This window comes from Eutrema salsugineum, unplaced genomic scaffold (genome assembly GCF_000478725.1).
Source record: "Eutrema salsugineum unplaced genomic scaffold, Eutsalg1_0 scaffold_8, whole genome shotgun sequence".
In the NCBI taxonomy this organism is placed as follows: Eukaryota; Viridiplantae; Streptophyta; class Magnoliopsida; order Brassicales; family Brassicaceae; genus Eutrema; species Eutrema salsugineum.
In genome coordinates, this window is record NW_006256414.1 from 9,962,857 (window position 1) to 9,986,359 (window position 23,503).

General features: G+C 41.2%; 1 non-coding gene across 1 annotated transcript; it reads left to right on the plus strand.

The window, feature by feature from the left end:
* The first annotated feature begins 22,290 nt into the window (after positions 1–22,290).
* LOC112082302 lies at positions 22,291–22,397 on the plus strand. The gene has a single exon (XR_002896962.1). It is a non-coding gene; the product is annotated as a small nucleolar RNA R71 (small nucleolar RNA).
* The last annotated feature ends 1,106 nt before the right edge of the window (positions 22,398–23,503 follow it).

Here is a 23,503-nt window from a genome sequence, read left to right on the forward strand (position 1 = left end):
CCAGCCGAGTCTAAATCTGGCCAAGCATGGATTTCCCGGCAAACCAGAGTACCAGTTCGGTATGCTAAGCCTTACTAAAACACACATTAGCAACACCGTGGTTGGTTATGCTTATGCCGGCGTGAACTTCTTACGGTTTTATCCATTCTGATCAAGCGTAAATCCCTCGCGGCCTGCCCTTGCGACCCGCACCCGCCGCTACGGCTTTCACCCACTGACCCTTCTGATCACTCCTTTAATCTCTCGGTTCTATGGTAATTTGGGCAAAGTTTCCCCTATGTTCTGTGCGTGTGTAAAAACGAGGACAAATGGGTCTATTTATAGATTATCCTTGTTGTAACCACCTTGGGCGAACTGGTGTGTATGGGTTGGGATACATGTGTGTTGTTTGGTGGAACAGCCTTCGCGCCCGCTCGGCCATAACCACCTTTAACCACCCAAGTCCAGCTAGTTCACTTATCACTCAGCTGGACCAACTGTATCACATCATCCCAGCTGAGCTGAGCTTCCTGGCAGCTGATCCAGCTAGCTTAGCTCACCCTTCCAGCTCGTCTTAGCTCAATCTTCCTTATTGAGCTATCTTTCTCTCTTTTTCCTGGCTAAGTCCCACATCCACGAACTTAACCCATAATTCTGGACCATGGCTCATGTTCTTCCTTAGACTCTCGGCCATTATTCCCCGCTTCACAGCCATGGTCCGTCCCGATGACCCTATTGCGGATCAGAGACGTTACAAGTTTCCCCGCCCCTTTAAAGGGATTCGTCCTCGAATCCAGGCTAAGGGGTAGAACCTTGTTCCATTCCTCAAACCACTCGGGATAATCAGCCTTCATTTGATACTCTGTTTCCCAAGTTTCTTCTTCCACACCGTTGCTCTCCCAAACGACTTTGACCATCGGAATCATCTTTTTCCTTGTTGCTTTTTCTATCTTATCGATGATCCGGACTGGTCTTGTTTCCACGGTCAGATTCCCTTTAAGATCCGAAGGAATCTTAGCCAAAACTTTATCTTGATGCGTTAAGCACTTCCTTAGTTGGGATACATGGAAAACACTGTTGAACGCTTCCATATCCGGTGGTAAGTCTAACTTGTATGCGACTGCCCCAACTCTTTCCACAATCCGGAATGGTCCTATGTACCTCGGATCAAGCTTTCCCCTCTTGGAAGTTTGAGCCCTTCCTTTGAACATTATCATCTTTAGATAGATCAGATCGCCCACCGCGAACTCAAGGTCTTTTCGACGCTTGTCCGCATACCTTTTCTGTCTATCTTGAGCCTCCTTCATTTTTATCTTCAGGAACTTGATTCTTTCTGTGGTTTCCTCCATAATGGCTGGCCCTGTTGCACTACGCTCACGCACTTGGGTCGAACAAAGTGGTGTTCGGCACGGCCGCCCATATAAGGCTTCATATGGCGACATTTCTATGCTGGCTTGGAAACTGTTGTTGTAAGTGAATTCGGCGAAGGGTAAATACTTTTTCCATGAACCGCCCCAATCCAGAACGCAAGCCCATAACATATCATCGGGAATTTGTATAATCCGTTCTGACTGCCCGTCTGTCTGCGGATGGTAAGCTGTGCTCATGTTCACTCTCGTTCCTAAGGCCCTTTGAAAAACCGTCCAGAAGAAAAACGTGAACCGTGAATCCCGGTCTGAGACTATGCTTCCGGAACGCCATGCAAACGGACTATCTCATCCAGATACCTGCCCACAATTTGTTCAACACCATCCGTCTTCTTAATCGCGATAAAGTGAGCTGACTTAGTTAATCGATCCACCACAACCCAGACCGCATCCCGTCCGGTCCTTGTTCGGGGAAAACCAGTCACTAAATCCATCGTTACGTGGTCCCACTTCAACTCCGGAATGGGTAAACTTTGTAGCAACCCACTCCAAACTTGGTGTTCCGCCTTTACCAATTGACAAGTAGGACATCTTGCCACCCACTCAGCCACGTCATTTTTCATTCCGACCCAATGATAGTACCGTTTCAGATCCTGGTACATCTTATTAAGTCCGAGATGAATCGAGAACTTAGACTGATGCGCCTCTCTAAGGATTTCTTCCTTTAACTCCTTCACTTCCGGAACACAGACCCGACCGTTAACCACAATCGTGACGTTGTTTGAGGTTTGGTACTCCGTTTTCCCTTTCTGCACTGCTTTGCACAAGACCTCATCCTTTTCTTGTGCAATCTGAATCCGGATAAGCAAGTCAGCTTGGTCTGCCGCTCCTAAGCCCAACGGTTCTGGTTCGGTGGACAAGGCATTAAGGTTCAATGTCCCAATCATGTTTACTAAAATCTCCGCTTCTTTTCCCGCAGCTACTTCGGACCGTCTTCTGCTTAAGGTATCCGCAACTAAGTTAGCTTTGCCAGGATGGTAAGCGATATCCAAGTCGTAGTCCGCCACAAGTTTCATCCACCGCCTTTGCCTTAGGTTTAATTCAAGCCGCATGAAGATGTAATTCAGACTCCTATGGTCGGTATATATTTGCACTTTAGCCCCATAGAGATATGATCACCATATCTTAAGTGCAAAGACTACCGCCGCCATTTTTAAGTCATGGGTTGGGTAATTCCCTTCATGTTTCCGTAATTGCCTTGATGCATAAGCGATCACCTTGCCTTTTTGCATTAGAACACATCCAAGCCCTTTATAGATGCATCCGTGTACACCACATATGGCTCATCTAATTCCGGTAAGGCCAGAACCGGTGCGCTCGTTGACTTTTCCTTCAACCCGGAGAAACTCTGTTCACACTCCTCCGTCCACGTGAACTTCACATGTTTCCCGGTCAGCCGTGTCAATGACTTGGCTAAACTCAAGAATCCGTTCACAAACTTCCTGTAATATCCCGCTTAGCCGACAAAACTCCTTATTTCCGAAGCATTCTTTGGTCTTGGCCATTCCTCAATGGTTTTGATCTTCTCTGGATCTACCGATACACCTTGGTCCGAGACAATGTGTCCTAGGAACCCAGTACTCCTTTGCCAAAAGCTACACTTGCTTAATTTCACGTATAGCTTTTGATCCCTTAACCACTGCAACACCGCCCTCTGATGACCTTGATGCGTTTCCCGGTCTTTTGAATAAACAAGTATATCATCAATGAATTATGATGACAAACTCATCCAGACAATCACGGAATAACCCGTTCATCATTTTCATGAAGGTCACCGTGTATTCGTCAAACAGAAGGGCATGACCACGAATTCGAAGTGGCCATACCTGGTCCGGAAGGCCGTCTTGCGCACATCCAAAGGCTCTATGGGAATCTGATGATATCCCGAAGCTAAATTTACCTTTGAAAACACAGTCGTCCCTTTTAACTGGTCTAGCAGCTCGTCTATCTGAGGCAACGGGTACTTGTTCTTAACGGTTACTCGGTTTAGCCCTCGGTAATCAATGCACAGCCTAAAGCTCCCATCTTTCTTCTTTACGAAAAGAACCGGTGCTCCCCACGGTGAACTGCTCGGGCCTGATAAATCCCTTTTCCGACAGCTCCTCTAACTGTTTTTTTAGCTCGGCCATTTCTGCTGGAGCCATCCGGTAAGGCGCCTTTGAGAGTGGGGTTGTTCCAGGTTCAAGTTCTATCGTAAATGGATCCGACCGGTCAGATTGTAAACCTGTTAAGGCATGGAACACATCTGTGAATTCATTGACTACCGGAATTTCCCTGATCTCGGCACCCTTGCCCACTTCGCCCATGGTGATTATGGCCAAGTAAGCCTCACAACCCTTCTCCAGCATCCTTTCTGCTTGGATTGCCGAGACAATCAAACTCCCTGAAGTTAGATCGAATTCCTTGAAACTCCAAATTTTCCGTATTCCACTCAAACCGCACCCGACCCGGTAGCAGTCTAGCGTTGCTTTATATTTGCCTAGCCAGTCTATCCCCAATATCACTTCGTGATGCTTGAGTAGGACTATGATTAGATCTGCTGGTAGATTTACCCCACCGATCATTACCGAGATGTCATGGACTGTTCCCTGCGAGAACATGACCTGACCATCTGCGGCATTGACTATCCCATGGTCTTTCCCAGGTTCTCTATGGAGCCTGCCTTTTCCTATCATTTCCGGGCTCACAAAACTATGTGTAGCTCCGGTATCAAATAAGACGTGTGTTGACACACCGCCTATTTCAAGGGTCCCTACACATTTTTCCTAAATGCTAAGTTCCCTAACTTTTTTACCCTGATGCAATGCCATGCTCGAAATTTAAATTATTGAATGGGGTAGGAAACTTACCAGTGATCTCACTGTAACTTCCGGCCTCATCAACTTCCTTGGACAACTCGTACACCCGGGGTGCCACAACCTGTCTCTTAGCTTGCTGTGTGTCCCGCTACGGTTTCTCCTTTGTTTCATCCGTATTTCAGCTTGTAGCTTAGGACATTGCTTCTTGAAATATCCAGCCTTTCCGCAATAGAAACAGGATATTTCTTCAATTTTAACCCTGAGCTGTCCTTGCTCAATCCGTGGACAGCTTTGAACAGTGTGGTTCTTGCTCCCGCACTTGGCACATGCTACAGCCATTTTCCAGCATGTACTCCCGTGCTTTTTTCCACAAATCACACATTACCCTTGTCTAGCCGAGGCTTGACCGCCTTCACCGACCTGATCCCATTTCCGTTTTCTGTTATCCACGATCTTATTCGGCAGGTTGGGACGTGTCGGGCTCTTTCCTTATTTTCTTCCTCGATGCTGGACTCAACAGCTTCAGCCCGTTCCACTAATTCTGCAACCGATCTGAAGGTGCTTGAGGAGCAATGGGTTTGGAGATCTCCTCTTAAGCCACAGAGGAATCGCCGGATCTGTTTATCCTCTTTAACCAATTCCCCTCCAACGCACCGTCGAAGACGGTTGAACTCCACCTTGTACTCCCGAACTGTCCGATTTCCTTGTGTTAAGTCCAAGAATTGCTGCTCAAGTATATCCCAAGCTTCCGAGGAAAAGTACTTCTGATTGAACTCGGCCTTAACTCGACAAAAGAGTCAATACCTCCTGATCGCTTTTCCACCGAGATCCACCAGTTATGCGATCTCCTTCCAGGAAGTGAACCGAAATACCCTTTTTGTAATCCTCAGGGTATCTCGTGGATTGAAAATTTCTGACCAGACGGTTCCTCCATTCGTCCACCTCTATCGGGTCGGAACTGCCTCTGAATTGCCTAGTTCCCAGCCTGGCCACATGATCTAAAACGACCAAGTAATCCACTTTCCTTGCTGGCCTAGCTGGTGATGAATCTAATTTCACCACTTTCGGAGCCACACCGTCTTTCTCTTCCACTATTGGAATAGCCGTACCCACCCTTGTGGATTGCCCATCGGACGGATTCCCCATTGGTGCAGCAGTTTGACTCAGGACTGTCAACTGCGTCATAATGGTTTGGAGTGTTTACCACATCTCCACAGGAGTAGGAACCACGGTCTGGTTTCCTGTTCCAGCCGCCGTTCCTTCCTTATCTCCAGCATCCTTAGCCGATGTCTCGGCTATATCCTCACGGTTCACCGAATCACGACCATCCTGGTCACCCATCGACCTCTTTCTGTCACCCATCGACCTCTTTCTGTGATCCACGACCTTTGTTTGGCCATGTACAACTGGACTCCCATTGCCGTTCTCTTTTTCCCCAGCCTCAGGTCCGGTGGGGTTTAGAGTAGGCGGATCCGCTGCATTGGCCTGACTTGTTTTGGCTGCTTCCTTATTCTTCTTACTCTTATCCGTTTTGTTGCTTTTACCCATGTGCAGAAATCGTTTAGTTAGTGCACCCTAACTATTACCAGGATTCCTAGACAAGTCTAAGCAACAACCTAGCGCGAGACCCTTTTTAGCCGATGAGTGGTGTACCCAAAACCCAACACTACCCGTCCTAGGAGCAAGAATGCTCTGATACCAACTTGAAATACCCCATCCCGAGCTCTAAGCCCGTGGAGGTTGTTCCCGTTCAGATCGTGATGGGCTTGCGGGTCTAGGATTGTTTTTTAACAAGCCCGTTGGTCCTCCAAAAGTTTTAAATTTATAAAACCCTAGTGTCTGCAAGTGTACAGATATACGTTGTAGGACTTAAGGTGTCGATCCACAGGGAGGATGTCTAATCTGCGAGAAACAAAAACCTGGGAAGTAAGCAAAGTCATAAACCAATAAAAGTTTTGGAGTTTTTGGTTAAGATCTTAAACCAAACCTAATCTAATATTCACAAGAAATGCAATGCAGGATGAATTGTTAAGAGAACATCTAAAGCATATCGATTCAAACTAAAAACTCTTAAACTCATAGGTGGTGATTTAGACTTCTCTGGTTTACTCTAATCGATGTATGATGGCATTTCCAATTAGCTTCCGGGCGATTTATCTTCATCTGTTTATGGGAATCTCCATTGAACTAGAATAGACATATGTATGATTAACCAACTGTCGTCACCTTAATCAACTAATCTCTTAGATTTAGCAGTTAACTCTCGCTCTCACTAAACTTAAGATCATGCATTAGACATTGAATTTTTCTGCTCACATCTTCTCTATTGGTAGCTTTCGACTCCTATAGCGACTATGTTCTTCTGAAGCTAGGTACGGATGATCAGATACAGCACTCTCGTGGCTCTGGTCGATCCTAGGCTCAGAGAATAGGTCATGAATCTACTCTCATGCTTTATGAACAACTTAGAAGAGATGAGATCCAGAATATGGCTGAGAACAATAGAAATCCTAATCTATATATATATATATATATGCTTGTCGATATCTTCAAACAACTTGACTCTCTGGGACTAATCTACATGATGCAATGAATGATGAAAGACATAGAAGAATGCAAAAGAATGAAACAGAAAAGTTAATAAGATAAAAAGGAGAAAGAACAATGGATCTGGGGAAGAATCCACATCTCCATCGCCTAACCCTAGAAAAACAGAGTTTGGTGGCTCAAAATCTCATTACAGGAGCACACACCCGTTTAAGGCTGCTAAACAATGTATTTATAGGTCCTAAGGTCTTTCAGGTCTCATTTAGGGCTTCTCTGAAGAGAAATGGCGAAGTGGATTTTGATGTTGGGCCTTGTGGCTCATCCTAAGGTCCACCAGGGGTGAGAGTCTTCCAAGGCAGGTAAAACATGTGTTTACCACGGGTGAGAGTCTTCTGGGACTGGTGAACTGGGTTCACTTGTTCTCCATGTATCTTTTGATTTCACCTTTGGATCTTTGTGATGTAAGGTGATATGGAAAGCTGGTTGTCTCCTCTTGATTGTCTGTAAATTTTAGTTGGATCGGACGGTGAGAAAATCTTCATTTGAGGCTGAACTTCTGACGGTCTGACTCTGAGCTGAAAAAATGGATTTCTTCCATTTTGCTATCATTTTTCCTAAGTTTCCTGAAAAGAGCCTTGAAACTACAAATACATGGAAATTATAATAAAAGTTCCCAAAACTGATTAAAACCTTTGAAAAAGCATTGAAATCAATGGTGAAAATAGGTCAAAATCGGGTGTTATCAACTCTCTCAGACTTAAGACTCTGTTTGTCTTCAAACAAAACAAGATCAAATCTGGAAAATATCATTCAACAGAAATGAGAAGGAACTCAAGAATATCAGCAACCATACTTCTAGACCTTAATTATGGACAATGCATCAATCAGATCAAGTCTAGAAAATTCTCACCAAAATACAAACATAACTAGTCAGTTAATCCGTCATGCGAAATCCACAAACTTAGAACTAACTTCCAGTCAACTAGCTCTTAACATTCATTTAAGGTTTCAGTGATTCTCATCAAAAAAGATATTAAATAAGGCATTCAAGGCTAGGTATCAAAAATGCTTTTTAATGGTAAGGCTGATGTGTTTAGGGTTACCTTTTTCTGGAGAGACAAGACATTATGCAAAACAACAAGAGAGGATGAAACTGTAAATGCCCCCACAGTTTCAGTCACATTCTTCTTGCTTTAAGATTTCTGATCTCCTTTCTTCAGGTCCTCCTTATAGTTCCCCCAGACTTGGATTTTTGTCCAGGTTGTGAATCCATAACTCCTTAAGTGAATACCTAATGCCTTGGCTCAAGTGATTTCGGCTTCTAAGACTCTTTTAGGCTCTTAATTTCCTTTCCTTTCTTTCTTTTTCTCTTTTTCGTCTTTTTATTTTTTTATATTTTATTTAGAAAGAGGAAACTGCCTTTTGACTTGCAGTCTTAGGGAGCACGAAAATTACCTTTAAGAATGAGTTTTTCTGAGGCATCATAAGATTTCTGGCACACTCCCTTCTGGTCTCTTTCAGTCTTTCTCTTGAGTGACTGAAAACTATGTTTTTCCTCCCTCTCCGGCATTTTTGCACATATCTGTCGAATTAGACTTAAAAGAATGCAGGAGGTTAGAACATGAAGGTTTGGATTAAGGATGTGGTACCAGCTAAAGATGAACTGGCCATCTAGGACAACAAAGAGTAGTAAAAATAAGATAAAGATGTTCTAGATGTATATCATGATGCCTTTTTAAAACCATTCATGAGAAAATTAGATGTCAAGACTAAGTCCAAGTAAGATGAGCTAGTATATCCTGTCAGAAAAGATCTTCATGAATAGAAGTCCTCTGGTGGGATTTCGTAGTGTAAGTACTCTAGCTACTGCCTAGTCTAGTACTAAACCTTGAAAGAGCTTTTATAAGTGATTGGTGTAGAAGCAAACAGGTTGGTTATCATCATCAATTTTTTTCATTATTTCCTCAAAATGTATTTGACCTTTGAAAACACTTTTTGAAAGTCAAAAGACTTTTGAAAAGTTATAAGAAAACTCGAAAAAAATTGAAATTTTTTAAAGAAAATGCAGAATGCAATGGCTTATGCAAGGAAAGGTGGTTAGAAAGGGATGAAATCCTCCCCTAGACTTAAATCACACCGCCCCCAGTGTGAAATAAATCAGGCAAGGATGAGATATAGAGTATGTGAAAAATTTAAAAGATTAAGGAATAGAAAACTTACCTGGTGATGGATTGTGAGGTGGTTGTGGTGGTGATGGATTGTGAGGTGGTTGTGTGGATGCTAGGGATCCAAAACAGATTTGGTCAAGGTGGTATGGAGGTGGCCAAGGATGGAATGGAGGTGGCCAAGGTGGGAATGGAGGTGGCCAAGGATGGAATGGAGGTGGCCAAGGTGGAATGGAGGTGGCTAAGGTGGCCGGCTGTGCTTGCCGCGGTTCACAGCATTGCGGCCATGGTGGGACGCGTGCTGACCGCAGGCCAGACCTTCTTGGCCGCGGCTGAACCTCCTTTGGCCGCGGCCAGCTCCTTTTCTTCTCTTTTTTTTGTGGTATACTAAGGCCTGTTTAAAATAAAAGATACAAAACTTTAAGAGTGGAAGCAGGTAATAAGCGAATGAAAAGCAAGGCTGTAAACAATGGAAAACAAACGTTGGGGCTCAAGGGGTTTCGCAGGGATTCTTGGACTAGGCTATGTCGATTTTAAGCAAATGATAAAGGTAATCAACTACGTATGTTCAAGTACTCGAGGCACGGAAGTATGAATAGCCTACTTTTGCAGCATTAAACAACTATGTCTCGCAACCCTGATCAGTATTTTTCCACTCTGATTCTGGAAGGGAGTAGATGCAATAGCAGAACAAGACTCATCAACATTCACAACTCAACTACAGGTAGGTTTCCACTCCTATAGAATCATTGCTCGTTTCACCCTAGTTTAGACAATCAATGAAAGCTTTCGCAACATATCATATCAGATCGGCTTCTAAGTGGCCAGCAAAGAATCACGCAGTAAAATCAAAGGCAAATGAAGAAAATCTAGAAGATTATAAATCCTATATCTATCGATTCATAAGTAAAGACACACGAAATTCCCTTTGAACAATCCCTTTAAACCCAACTGGGAAACTACTCAAACATATTGTAACAAAACATCATAGAGTATTGAAAGTTGCAAGAAATTAAAGAAAACAAGGAAGAAAAACGAAGGGCAGAGTCGCAGATGGAGGCACAATGATGCTCTCCTCGACGGCTCCTCTTCGAAGATGGCGGCCTCCTAGGGTGAAAGCTATCACACTTAGGAGTGGTTTACCTTACAAAGAGCCTGAATTTCCTAAAGATCCCAAAGGTGAGGAAAAGGGTAAGGAAAAGGAAAAAAAAAAAAAGAGAAAGAGTCACGATTGAAGATGTTGAAAAAGAAGTGGTAGTAGACAAGGATGGAGAATAAGTAAGAGAAGATACATCCCGGAAAATCCTCAGAAAGACCTGATCCCCCCTCCACCAACTCGTGTCTATACACCTAAACCGCCATATCCTAGAGCTTTAAGAGCCCCGAAGAAAGAGAAAGAAAAAGCTAAGCTGAAAGAGCTAATCGATAAATTAAATGTGAGAGTACCTTTCGTAGAAGCTTGTGCTATGATTCCCGCTTTAAGAAAAAGCATGAAGGATATTCTAACAAATTATTTAACTCTCGAAGAAGGAATTATGATGATAACCCATGAATGTAGTTCTATCCTGCAAAGTCGGATTCCTCAAAAGAAAGACGATCTTGGGAGCTTCGTACTTTCCTGCACTATTAATAATGTAGCTTTTGAGCGTGATATCTGTGATTTATGATCTAGCATAAACATGATGCCTCTTTCAGTTGCAAAACGTTTAGGACACTACACTTTCCAGCCCACTAAAATTTCTTTAGTATTAGCTGATCGTTCCGTTAGACAACCTGTAGGTGTCTTAATAGATATTCCCGTCGAAATCGAAAAATGTTCCATACCAACTGATTTCGTAGTTGTAGAACTAGAAAGAGAACCTAAGGATCCCTTTGTTCTTGGACGACCATTCCTATCTACAGCCAAAGCCATAACCAATGTCCCGAAGGGAAAAATTGACCTTCATCTAGCCGGTCTAGTTATACAATTCGACATGAACAAAAGTTTTAATAAACCGACTTTGGATGACAAAATTTGTTGGATTGATGAGCTAGACGGAATTATTGAGGAAGTCTATGAAGATTTACTTCTAGCCGACCCTTTAAGTGTCATGCTTTCAACCACAAAAGACGAACGCAATTTCCTTGAAGAAATTTTGAGTGAATGCGCATGAATGCTTGATAAGTCTGAAACTTATAGGAAGCCTCTAAACTATCTAAATCTTGAGGACCAAAAAAACATTCCTACACCTCCTAAAGACACTGCCGCAGAAATAAATGATTCTTGGAGCGAGCTTAAACCTCTTCCCGTCGGACTTAGTACAGTTTCCTTGAACCAAATTCAACTTATCCTGTGATTATAAACTCTGGTTTGGCAGAAGAAGAAACCACAATGCTGTTGTCTGAACTGAGAAAGCATAGAAAAGCTTTAGGATATTCACTTGATGACATACCTGGAATTTCCCCAGATCTTTGTATGCACAAGATAACTCTCGAGGATAATGCTAAAAATTCAATCGAGAGTCAAAGGAGACTTAACCATAATCTCATGAATGTTGTCAAGAACGAGATTTTGAAGCTTTTAGAAGCTGGAATAATATATCCTATCTCAGGCAGTACTTGGGTTAGCCCAATTCATGTTGTCCCTAAGAAAGGAGGAGTCACTGTCATTAAAAACGATAAATATGAAATGATTGCTACAAGAATAGTCACTGGACATCGTATGTGCATCGACTACCGAAAACTGAACGCAGCAACGAGGAAATATCATTTTCCACTTCCCTTTATATATCAAATGCTAGAAAGATTAGCTAATCACCCCGGCTATTGCTTCCTTGATGGATACTCTGGATTTTTCCAAATTCCTATTCGACCGGAGGATCAAGAAAAAACGATTTTTACCTGTCCATATGGCACATTTGCTTATCGACGAATGCCTTTTGGATTGTGTAATGCACCTGCTACCTTGCAGCGATGCATGATGTCGATTTTCACATATTTTATTGAAGATTTCATGGAAGTATTCATGGACGATTTCTCGGTCTATGGATCTTCTTTTGAAGAATGCCTAGCCAACCTTGGTAAAGTTCTGCAAAGATGTGAAGATAAGCTCTTAGTATTAAATTGGGAAAAATATCACTTCATGGTACGAGACGGAATCGTGCTTAAGCACAAGATTTCGGGAAAATGAATTGAAGTTGACAAAGCAAAAATCAAAGTTATGACAAGCCTACAACCTCCCACAAAACGTAAAAGGCATCTGTAGTTTCTTAGGACACGCTCTATAAGCGCTTCATAAAAGATTTTTCTCAAATAGCTAAACCTCTTACGCATTTATTTGCAAAGAAATGAACTTCGAGTTCGATGACGAGTGCTTAGCCGTGTTTCATAAAATCAAAGAAACCCTTGTCTCCGCTCAAGTTGTGCAAGCACCTGATTGGGAACTCTCATTCGAAATCATGTGCAATGCAAGTGACTATGTAGTCGTAGCAGAGCTTGGCCAACGAAAATATAAGAAACTGCATGTCATTTATTACGCAAGCAGAACTCTAGATGAAGCTCAATGTAATTATGCAACAACAGAGAAAGAACGTCTAGCTGATGTATTTGCATTTGAGAAATTCCATTCTTATCTCGTATGAGCTAAGGTTATAGTTCATACTGATCATGCAGCAATTAAGTATTTAATGTCTAAGAAAGACGCTAAACCGTGGTTGATAAGATGGATCCTCCTACTGCAAGAATTCGACATCGAAATTCGAGATCGGAAAGGAGCAGACAATGGAGTTGCAGACCATCTTTCACGAATTCGAGTTGAGGAAAGACTGCCTTTAAATGATAGTTTGACAGAAGAAAACATCTATGCAATAGATGCAGTTCCCACCGATGCAGCACCACCATGTCAACTCATGCGACGATCAGACGCCTTCAATACTTAGGCACATAGTGAATCACCTAGCAGCTGATGTAGAACCACCACAAATTTTCTTATATAGGAAGAAGAAATTTCTGGGAGATGTAAGACATTATTTTTTGGATGAACCCTATCTCTACAAGAGATGTGCTGATGGGTTATTTTGAAGATGCGTAGCTGAAGAAGAGATGGAAGGAATTTTATTCGGATGCCATGACTCGTCTTACGCACGACACTTCGCAACCTTCAAAACTGTTTCAAAGATCTTACAAGCAGGTTTTTGGTGGCCTACTTTGTTCAAAGATACTCTTATATATCGTGATGCGATAAATGCCAACGGATGGGTAACATAAGCAAAAGGAATGAGATGCCTCAAAATTTTTATTCTCAAATTAAAAATTTTCGATGTCTGGAGAATAGATTTTATGGGACCATTCTCGACTTCTTTCGGAAACCAATACATCTTGGTAGTAGAAGACTACGTCTCTAAGTGGGTTGACGCAGTCGCTAGTCCCACCAATGATGCAAAAGTCGTCATGAAGCTGATTAAATCTGTAATCTTCCCACGTTTTGGAGTTCCTAGAATTGCGATAAGCGACAGAATATCGCATTTCATCAACAAGGTTTTCGAAAATCTTCTTAGAAAGAATGGAGTTACGCATAAAGTTGCTTCTCCATACCATTCCCAAACAAGCGGGCAAGTAGAAATCTCAAATAGAGAAATCAAGTCGATTTTTCAGAAAACAACTGCAGTACATTGCAAGGATTGGTATACCAAACTTGACAATGCATTATGGGCATATCGAACAGCTTTCAAAACACCACTAGGAACAACACCATTCAACCTAGTTTACGGAAAGGCATGTTACCTTCCTGTACAACTCGAGTATAAAGCGCAACGGGATATTAATGAGATGAACATGAACCTGAAAACAGTTAGAGAAAGAAGACTACTTCAACTTCACGAGTTAGAAGAAATCCGACACAATGCTTACGAAAACTCAAAGATCTACAAAGAGAAGGCTAAAGCATATCATGATAAGAAGATTATTCACCGAACTTTTTCTCCTAACAATAAAGTTTTTCTTTTCAGTTCTCGTTAAGATTTTCCCAGGAAAATTACATTCAAGATGGTCTGGAACCTTCACGATAAAGGAAGTCAAACCATACAAAGCCATTGCCCTATGGGATAAAACCGGAAACTCATTTACAGTGAATGGACAATGTGTCAAGCCATATCTCGCTGAAGAAAGAGAAGACGAGAGATAAGTGATGCTTTTGATTGATCCAATATCATCCTAGAAAGAGAACAAGGAGTGTCACGGCCCCAGATAAGTCTAATCAAGCAATAATGTCAAGCTAACGACTTAAAACAAGCGCTTAGTGGGAGGCAACCCACTCGGTATCTTATTTATTTCCCTTTGACCTTTATTTTCTATTTCCATTGCTTTGTTTTTTTTTTATTTAATTTCAATTTTTTAATAAGGAAGAACAAACACAAAAGACGAGCACCATTCTCCGGCACGATAAGTACACTTAAACATTTCAATTTTCTGTTTTTCTTACCATTCTTTTCAAGATTTATTACACTGGGGACAGTGTGAAATAAGTCTGGGGGAGGATGTTTATCTATTACTAATGAAATTTGATTTGTTTTGAGTTTGTTTTGGACACATAAAATTTTTCAAAAAAGTTTTCCAAAATGTTTTTTTGAAAAAATTCCAAACCAAGAACATTAATAAACAATACTATCATGAATTAGACCAGTGTGCTTCTACGCTATTTCTTTGTTTTCTGCTCTTTTGTGATTTAGGCTTAGACTATGCGGTAGCTAGAATACTCGCACTACGAACTCGCACCAGAGGACTTCTATTCATGGAGATTCTTTTTGACAGAATATACTAGCTCATTTTATCTGGAATTAATTTTAACTTAATCTTCTCATTGAAGCATTAGATCAGGGATACGAATCATAAATTCAGGACTCTTTTATCCTTTTACCACTCTTTGTTGATCCTGAATGGCTAGTTCATCTTTAGCTAGTTCTCCACCGAACCTAACCTCTTTTAAACCACATGCACTCTTGTTTTTCATTGTCCTATATGCAGATATATGTGCAAAAACGTCGGAGAGAAAGAGGATCAACGCGGTTTTCAGTCACGGAAGACGAAGACCTACGATTTCATTGGAATGATTCAACAAAAGTAGAAAACTCAGTTTGCCTTGGAAAAACTTCAAAATCTTGGTAAATTTTCGTCATTTAGACTCCCTCTCTATAAAAGGTGTTTCCCTTTAAAAAAAAAAAAAATCTGAAAAAGAGAAGAAAAGAAAAATAAGAAGGGAAAGAAAATTTAAAACCTTAGAGAGTCTAAGAGGATCGAATTTTACCATTGAGGCAAGCTAGAGTTCGATTATATGGAGTTTTGGAGATTATCTTTCTGATACCCAAAAAATATCTAAGTCTGGGGGAAGTAGTTATTTACAACAAAGGAGGAAGGATTATGTAATAACATTTGGCAAGGAGAAGTGACTGAAAATTTTCGGACATCAACAGGTCATTCTCTCTCTTGCGGTTTTGCATAATATCTTGCATCCTCTAGATTCTTCAGGTAACCCAAAACACTTAAACTCCACCACTTAAACAGCCCTTAATGCCAAACGCCGTCTACCCTGAATAATTTCTTTGATGAGAATTCACTATTACATTTAATGAATGTAGAGAGCTAGTTGACTGGAAGTTAGATCCAAGTGTGTAGATTTTCGCATGATGGATTAACGGACTAGTTATGCTTGTATTTTGGTGAGAATTTTCTAGACTAGATCCAAATAGATGTTCCACGATAAGTAATGGTTTAGAAGGACGGTCACTGAGATTTTTTTTAGTTCCTGCGATTTTTAAAATTCTTTCCTAGCTTGATCCGAATTTGTTTGAGGACAAACAAAGGTTTAAGTCTGGGGGAGTTGATAATATTTTTATTTTGACCACTTTTATGGATCATATTAATGTCTTATGCAGGTGTTTTAACTCTGTTTTCAGTGGTTTTAAAGTGTTTTCAATGTTTTAGAGTTTCAAAAGACTTTACAATATGTTTGAGTAGTTCCCCATTTGGGTTTAAAGGGATTGTTCAAAGGGAATTTCGTGTGTCTTTGCTTATGAATCGATAGATTTAGGATTTATAATCTTCTAGATGTTCTTCATTTGCCTTTGATTTTACTGTGTGATTCTTTGCTGGCCACTTAGAAACCGATCTAGATATGATTTGTTGCGAAAGCTTTCATTGATTGTCTGATCTAGGGTGAAACGAGCAATGATTATATAGGAGTGGAAACCTACCTATAGATGAGTTGTGAATATTGATGAGTCTTTTTCAACTATTGCATCTACTCCCTTCCAGGATCAGAGTGGAAATCTACTGGTTAGGGTTGGGAGAGATAGTTGTTTAGTACTGCGAAAGTAGGCTATTCATACTTCCGTGCCTCGAGTTCTAAAACATACGTAGTTGATTACCTTTATCATTTACTTAATTTCGAATCCCTGTGAATACCCTTAAGCCCAGCATCCATTTTTAATTGTTTACAGCCTTTGATTTTACTTGCTTTCACTTGCTTTAATTTTCAATTTTACTTGCTTTTTAGTTTAGATTTAGTGACAACCAAAACCAAAACCCAAACCCAATCCCATTTAGTTCTAGTCTGATTTAAGCATTAGTGTGAATTCGTACTGAAACAAGTAAGTCTCTGTGGATCGATACCCTAAGTGCTACAGCGCACATCTGTGCACTTGTAGACATTTCAAGGTTACGAATTTAAAACCTGAAGCTTAGTAAAAACGACCAACCCCGTTTACAATCGCATCACGAGGCAGGCCTTTTTCTTGTTCTGGGTAGTCAAAAACAGGAGGCCTCGAGGTAGTTTAGGTCGAGGCCTCAAGTCGAGGCATTGCACAAGTTGTTTCAGAGCTGCCTCGAGCATAAAGCTCACACGCGGCCTGGACTCGAGGTCTTGGACATTTGTTTTGGGAATTGGCCTCGGCTTGTCTGTAAGTCGTGGCCTTCATGTATAAGCATGCCTAAAGGGTGTTTTGAAGCCATGCGTCGAGTTGGATTCATGTCGAGGCTAATTTGTCACTTGTACACCATCAACTCCACAGTTACATCAGGATCCGGGGAGACATGTGAGTACTTGAACTGGTGTAACTTCCGAACCAGTGATCCAAACGACTCGCTACCAACTCCAGGATAAAGTCAACTCACTTGCCTAAAAATTTAGTGAAGAGCTTGAGTGAATCCGGGGAGAGAAAGGCTTCCCGGACGGCTGTTCTTTGAGGCGCATCAGAATGATCCGGAAATGGCTCCGAGACATAATCTTCTCCCGATTGCTATAACTTTCAGCTCAGTGCTCCAAATCAAGTGATTCTAAGTGTTCTTGAATCTTGACTTAATGCTCACAATTCCTGATGAAGACACCGGAGAATGAATCGGCTAGGAAGGGCTTCATATTAGGACATCTTTGGAGCGTATCAGCAATCAGGAATTTTTGGCCGATGCTCACGTACAGCGGTATACATTTTGGCCAAAAGGAGCTACCCGGTAAGCACTTTTGACCGATTAAAAGCTGCCTGCGGTAAGCTTTTTGGTCAATAAGCTTCAAACGCCCATTTCATCTTTTCTTCATCTTCTTTCACCATTTCTTCCATTGGCTCCATCTTTTTCACTCCAAACAAGCTCCAAGGTACCTGATTGACATCCCAAACATAAAAGACTCACTTGGACCTAATGCAAAGTCCTAAAACTCTAAAACAAAGACAAAACATGAAGAATCTATCTAAAATGCATGCATGAGACTCTATTCTTGGACAAAATGCATCCTTAAAATGCAAAGATATGAATATATCAACTCCCCCACACTTATTCTTTGCTTGCCCTCAAGCAAACTAAAACAAATGAGAGAGAGGTTTGGAGTTTGGGAGTTCACATGTATTTAAAGAGAGATATGATCATTAAAAGATTTCAAGCTCATGGCCCTAGTTACTAGTTCTGAAATGCAATGCAAGGAATACTCCGAATGCAACAAGCTCAAGCCATGATCTATACAAGCACTCTTATCCTTCAGCTTTTTAACATTCATTAACTTGTAACCAGGTGGATCAAAGTGATGCTTACTTAGACAAACTAGTTTGGTTAAGGGTGAGGTTATGAGATGAATATGATTCCATTCAATGCATAGGTGGGTTCAGTTCAGCTCAAGGGATCTCTCTTTGAACGATCAAACTTTGGCAGAATGCTAAAGGTAAAAAGCAACCAATGCATACAAGGGCAAGAACTCATCTAACCCTAATACCTAAGATGCCTCTAACCCAAAGTCTCACACTTAAACCTCCCTCACATGAACCTCACACTTTTCTTCTCACTCATTTTTTTCTCACTAGGGGATTCAATCTTCATTTACAAACACTGGCTTTGGGGTCTAAACTTTAAACTTAGCTCTTTTTCACTTAGCACTGTCCAGCCTCTTTTCTTATCTCTCTAGACACTTGAGCCTTTTTGGCTTCTTTTCTTTCTTTCTTTTCACTTAGAGGCTGGACTTTCTTTTTAAAACACTAGAGCTTTCGTTTCTTTGAACACTAGACCCCAATCCATTTTCTTTTCTTTTCCATCCCCTAGCTCTCATCACTCTCCATTTTTCCATACATCTCTCTTCTCTCACCCAAACAATTTCTCTCCTTTAAGCTCTCACCAACAAACCTTTCCCCTACACTCAATCCTTTCCATGATCTATTAGTCCCTTGATGGTGGAACTAAATATCATGAGAACTCACCCTTGTCGCTCTAAACCTAACATTTTCTGCTAAGTTTGATCCAAGGTGGCCTCTCAACACTCACAAACAGTTTTGGCTTGAAAGAAGGTTGGGTTTAGGGTGTGGAAACTGTTTCAATGATGGAAATCAGCTATTTGAGCTAAGGAAGAGAGTAGTAAAAATGGGTTTCAGCTCAAATATGGATAACTATCCACAAGTTCATTCAAGCAAGCATCACAAGTTAAAAGTTCCACTTGCTAAGGCTGAGTTCAATTCAAAGCTTGTTTCAACTAAGGCCTAAACAATGTTACACATTTCATCACGTGCAAGCATCAAAGAACTAATAACTAGGGCCATGAACTAAACTCTTAAAATAATGCTCTCTCAAAGAAACATATCATTACTCCCATGCAAACGATGCAAACCTATATGATTATGTAACTCTAGACTCAATCCTAACATGTGAATGCACATTTTTTTGTGTGAAAACTTTCAAATTTGTTTTGGTTTTTTTTTCTATGCATTTAGATGCTATGCATTATCAAATGAGACTCAAAATGCAAAAGAAAAAATAAGAATATAGAAAACAAGGTTAGATAACACTAAACCCCTCCCCCACACTTAAATTACACAGTCTCTGTGTAATAAAAGCATGAGAAAGAGGATAAACAAACATGAAAAAAAAAACTAAGAAGAAAAGAAAAACTAGATGCTTGAATGCTATGTACAAGTTTGGAGTGTTACCAGATGTGTTTGTGATGGAATGGAGGAGTGGAATTGTGCATCTTAGGCGGCCAAAAATCATTGGAAGTGTTGTTGTTTCGATGCTGCTTGTTTCACTGATCTTAATGCACTTGAAGTGAAGGTTAAAGCCTGCTTTTGCACCTTTGTACCTTTCCTCGCTTTGCTGCCTCGCCTTGGTCAGTTCTTCATCAACCCCAGGCAACATCTTCTGGGTTTGTACTCATCTTTTCAACCCTGCCTCGCCTTGGATCCACCCGCGGCCATAACTTGAGGTTTTGAAAAAATTTCTTGGCTTTGGAAGCATACACGCCTCGAGTTGATTTTGGTCAAGGCTTCACTTTCTGGGTTGATCCTTCCTATTCCAACATGCCTGAACATGTCCTAGCCCGAGGCAATCCACTCGAGGCAAATTTGCACATTCTTAGTCTTCTCAAAACATCCTCGCCTTGCCTTGTTCCACCTTGTGGCCTCATGCCAAGGTGATTGCTGTTTTCATTCGGCATTTTGCCTCGGCCTGTATCAGCCCGTGGCATCTTACTCGAGGCATATGGTTCTTGAGAAATGGTTTCTAATAATCTATGCCTCGAGTAGATTTGAAGTCGTGGCCACAAGGCGAGGCATACCCAAGCACTTAGCCGTATGCTTCATTCTCACCACCTTGGTCTCCTTTTCTTGGGATTTCATAGCAAAAACACCATCTATGACCTGATAGCACTCAACAAACACATCAAAAACGTTTTAAAAACACAGAATAAAAGATTAAAGGACTATACAAGGATAAGCTTGGGGTGTCTCCCAATAGCACTTTGTTTTAAGTCACTAAGTTTGACTTTTCATACTCTTTTCTTAGTGAGGGAGAGGAGGAGCATTGATGCTCCTTGTCTTGTCCATGAATTCAAGCTTAAGAACCTTGTTCATCAGCTCTTGAACACCATCAGATCCCTTATCCTTGAACTCTGGTGTGAGGATTTCTCTGATTTTGGCAAATGGTCTTGATCCTCCATTGCCTTTAACCTTGTAGTCCACAGCTCCACCATCAAACTTCCAAGGAGTGAGAGTTAAGACTTGAGAAGAAGATCCAAGGGTGAATGGTTTGGTGCATTTTGGATTCTTTTTTTTGGATCCTGAACCATTGCCCTTGTTGTTACTCAGCTCTTTCTCACTTGGTCTAGGAGGCAAAGAGTTAGAGCAAGCTTCATCCTTACTAAAGAAATTCCCTTCAAACTCAAGATCAGGTCTTATTAGGGATTCTTTCTTCTACTCCACAGCTTCTAGGGGTTTAGCTTCTTCTATAGTTCCAATACTCCCCTTATACTTCATCTCATAGTCTTTGAACTCATCAACATCTTCAGATATAACTCCACAAAAACCCAGCAAGAGGAGGCTTAAGAGGATAGAAAACTTCATCATCTACCTTTGTAAGCACCAATCTTTGAGTATTAAAGTCAATCCTTGTTTATGTGGTGTTTAGAAAAGGAGTTCCAAGCAAGAGAGGAAGCTCTTTGGTCTTCTTCTTCTTCATTACCACAAAATCAGTTGGAACTATGCATTCACCAATCTTTAGTGGGTAATCTTCAAAAATTCCATATAGCTTCTTTGAGGATGAATCTCCAAAGGTAATTGAGATGGGGTGATGCTTTAGAGTCTTGATCCCTAGTTTCTCCACCATGTCTAAAGACATTACACTGATGCTTGATCTAGAATCACATAAAGCATTATCCACTTTCAAAATTCCAAGAGAGCATGAGATGGAGAACTTTCCTGGATTACCTAGATTGGGAATAGAATTGGGTTTCACCATTGTTGAATCGTTGCTAGAGACTCCATCTTTTGCTTTGCTTGAACCCTTTCCTGTTCCTTGATTTCAGCAATCTCAAGAGCATTCTTCTTCATAGCAAAACTAGCTGCCTCCCCACCTTCTATCTCAATGTCCTCATTGAGATCATAAAACAGGTTTTCAGAGTCTTCTATAATGGCGTCCTCATACTTAGTGTTGGGGTTTAACTCATTAGAGACTTTTCCATAAAAAAGATATCCAATTTCCTAAACAGCAACAGAATTCTCATCACTTGAGTATATGGCACTGCAATACTCTTTGGGGTTTGGAACAACTTTTCCTGGCAGAGAACTTTGATATTCAGAAGTGGAGATGCCTTTGTTCTTCTGAAGAGTCTTTATTTTGGTTTTTAGTATCTCCATCTTGGAACCGAGTTCACTGGCTTGAGTATTCAGTTTTTGTTGTCCCTATAGAAGCTATTGTAGAACCCCACTGATGTCTGGACCCTGTTGCTGAGAAGTACCCTGTTGAACCTGTGGCTGTCCAAAGCCTGGAGGGTATGACTTCTGTTGCTGGTAACTAACTTGATTTGGAAAGCTATTTCCTTGGTTCTGAACTACTGGTTGTTGAAAACCTTGCTGCCCTGGGTAATTTTCTTAGAACTGATTCTTTGGAACATAACCCTAGGTCTGAACTTGCTGAGGAGGATACACTTGGTTTCCAGGATTAGCTACATTTGGGTTTCTATAGCTCAGGTTCTGATTGTAACAGGTGAACCTGTTGAACTTGTTCTGGTTCCCAATATAGTGGAGCTCTTACTGAGTTAACCCCTCTTCATTCACATTCTCAAAACATTGAGCTTGTCCATCAAACTCACCAACAAATTGCAGAGGCTTTTGAGTAGCAAGTAAGACCTTGTCTAGCTTGCTTTGCAGCTCCTTGATATCCTTTCTCATTCTTTGCTCCTCACTAGAGCCTTCTCCTCTATTAGCCCTATCATATTCCTTTCCATAAGTATCATTGCTCATTGCCAAATTCTCAACTAGCTTCATGGCAGCATTGATCTCTTTTGCTAAAAAGTTCCCACTTGATGCAGTGTCTAGTTGGTTCCTGAACTTGGGAAGAGCACCTCTATAAAGAGTGCTAAGTAGAGAAGCCTCTGAGAACCCATGGTGAGGGCACTGGTTTGTATAGCTCCTGAATATCTCCCAAGTTTCACCAAATGTCTCATTGTTGTGTTGGGTAAAGGATGAGATCTGATTTCGGAGCTTTGCTATTTTTGAAGTTGAAAATAACTTTGACAAGAAAGCTTGCTTGCATTTCTCCCAAGTCTGAATAAAACCCTGAGGAAGGTTCTTCTCCCACTGTCTTGCTTTGTCTCCTAGACTGATTGGGAAGAGTCTCAGCTTGAAACCATATATACACCATTTATCTTTGTGAGGTTGCAGACTCTATCAAAGTTTTCAAGATGGTCTAGAGGATCCTCCATTGGTAACCCATGAAACTTTGAGTTTTGCACCATGTTGAGAAGAGATGTTTTAACTTCAAAGTTGTTGTTTTCCACAGCTGGAGCTTGGATACCCTGCTTATTCTGGTGAGCATTGGCCCTGTCATTGGCCCCAACAAAGATCTGATTCCTCACTTCTTGGTGAGCCTGACGCCTGGGAGGGTTTGGGTGGGCTTGTTGTTGATTCTTAGCAACACCTTGAGGTTGGTGATGCCTGTTCTGGTGCTGGTTCAGGTTCCCTTTCCCTTGTCCCTGATGAACTTGTTGCTGTGGACCCTGAACTCCATTACCCTGAGCTCCATTACCCTGAGCTCCATTACCCTGAATCTCATCTTGAGCCTGGTGCTCTCCCTGGTTTCTTTGCTGTTCCACTTCCACAACTAGACCCTTTTCTCTTGGTCTTCTTCCTCTTCTCTCTCACAGATTGATGTTGTCTATGTAGGGAAGAAGAAGAACACAACTTCTGTATCTTGTTCTCATGCACCTGGAACTTCAAAGACAGAACTTAAAAGGTTTATCAGTAAAACAAAAAGAAAAGCTTGATCTCAAGAACAAACCAAAGAGTATGCTAAATCTCCACACTATGGCAACGACACCACTTGATAACAAGGGTTTTGCAAGGCTCTTGAGGGTTCAATTCTCCTTGTCTGTTGTAGCACAAAGGGTTATCAATCCATAAGTGTGGTGTTTAGTACACTAATCTGTGAGATTTATATCTTAATCCAAGCAAACAAGTGATTTAGTTTCAAACAAGTGACATAATTAAACTAAACAGGTCTAAACAATGATCAAACAAAACAAAGCAAGCAATAACAAGATGATGATGATATGAAAATGATGAAAACATGGAGTTCTAGACATAATAGTTGG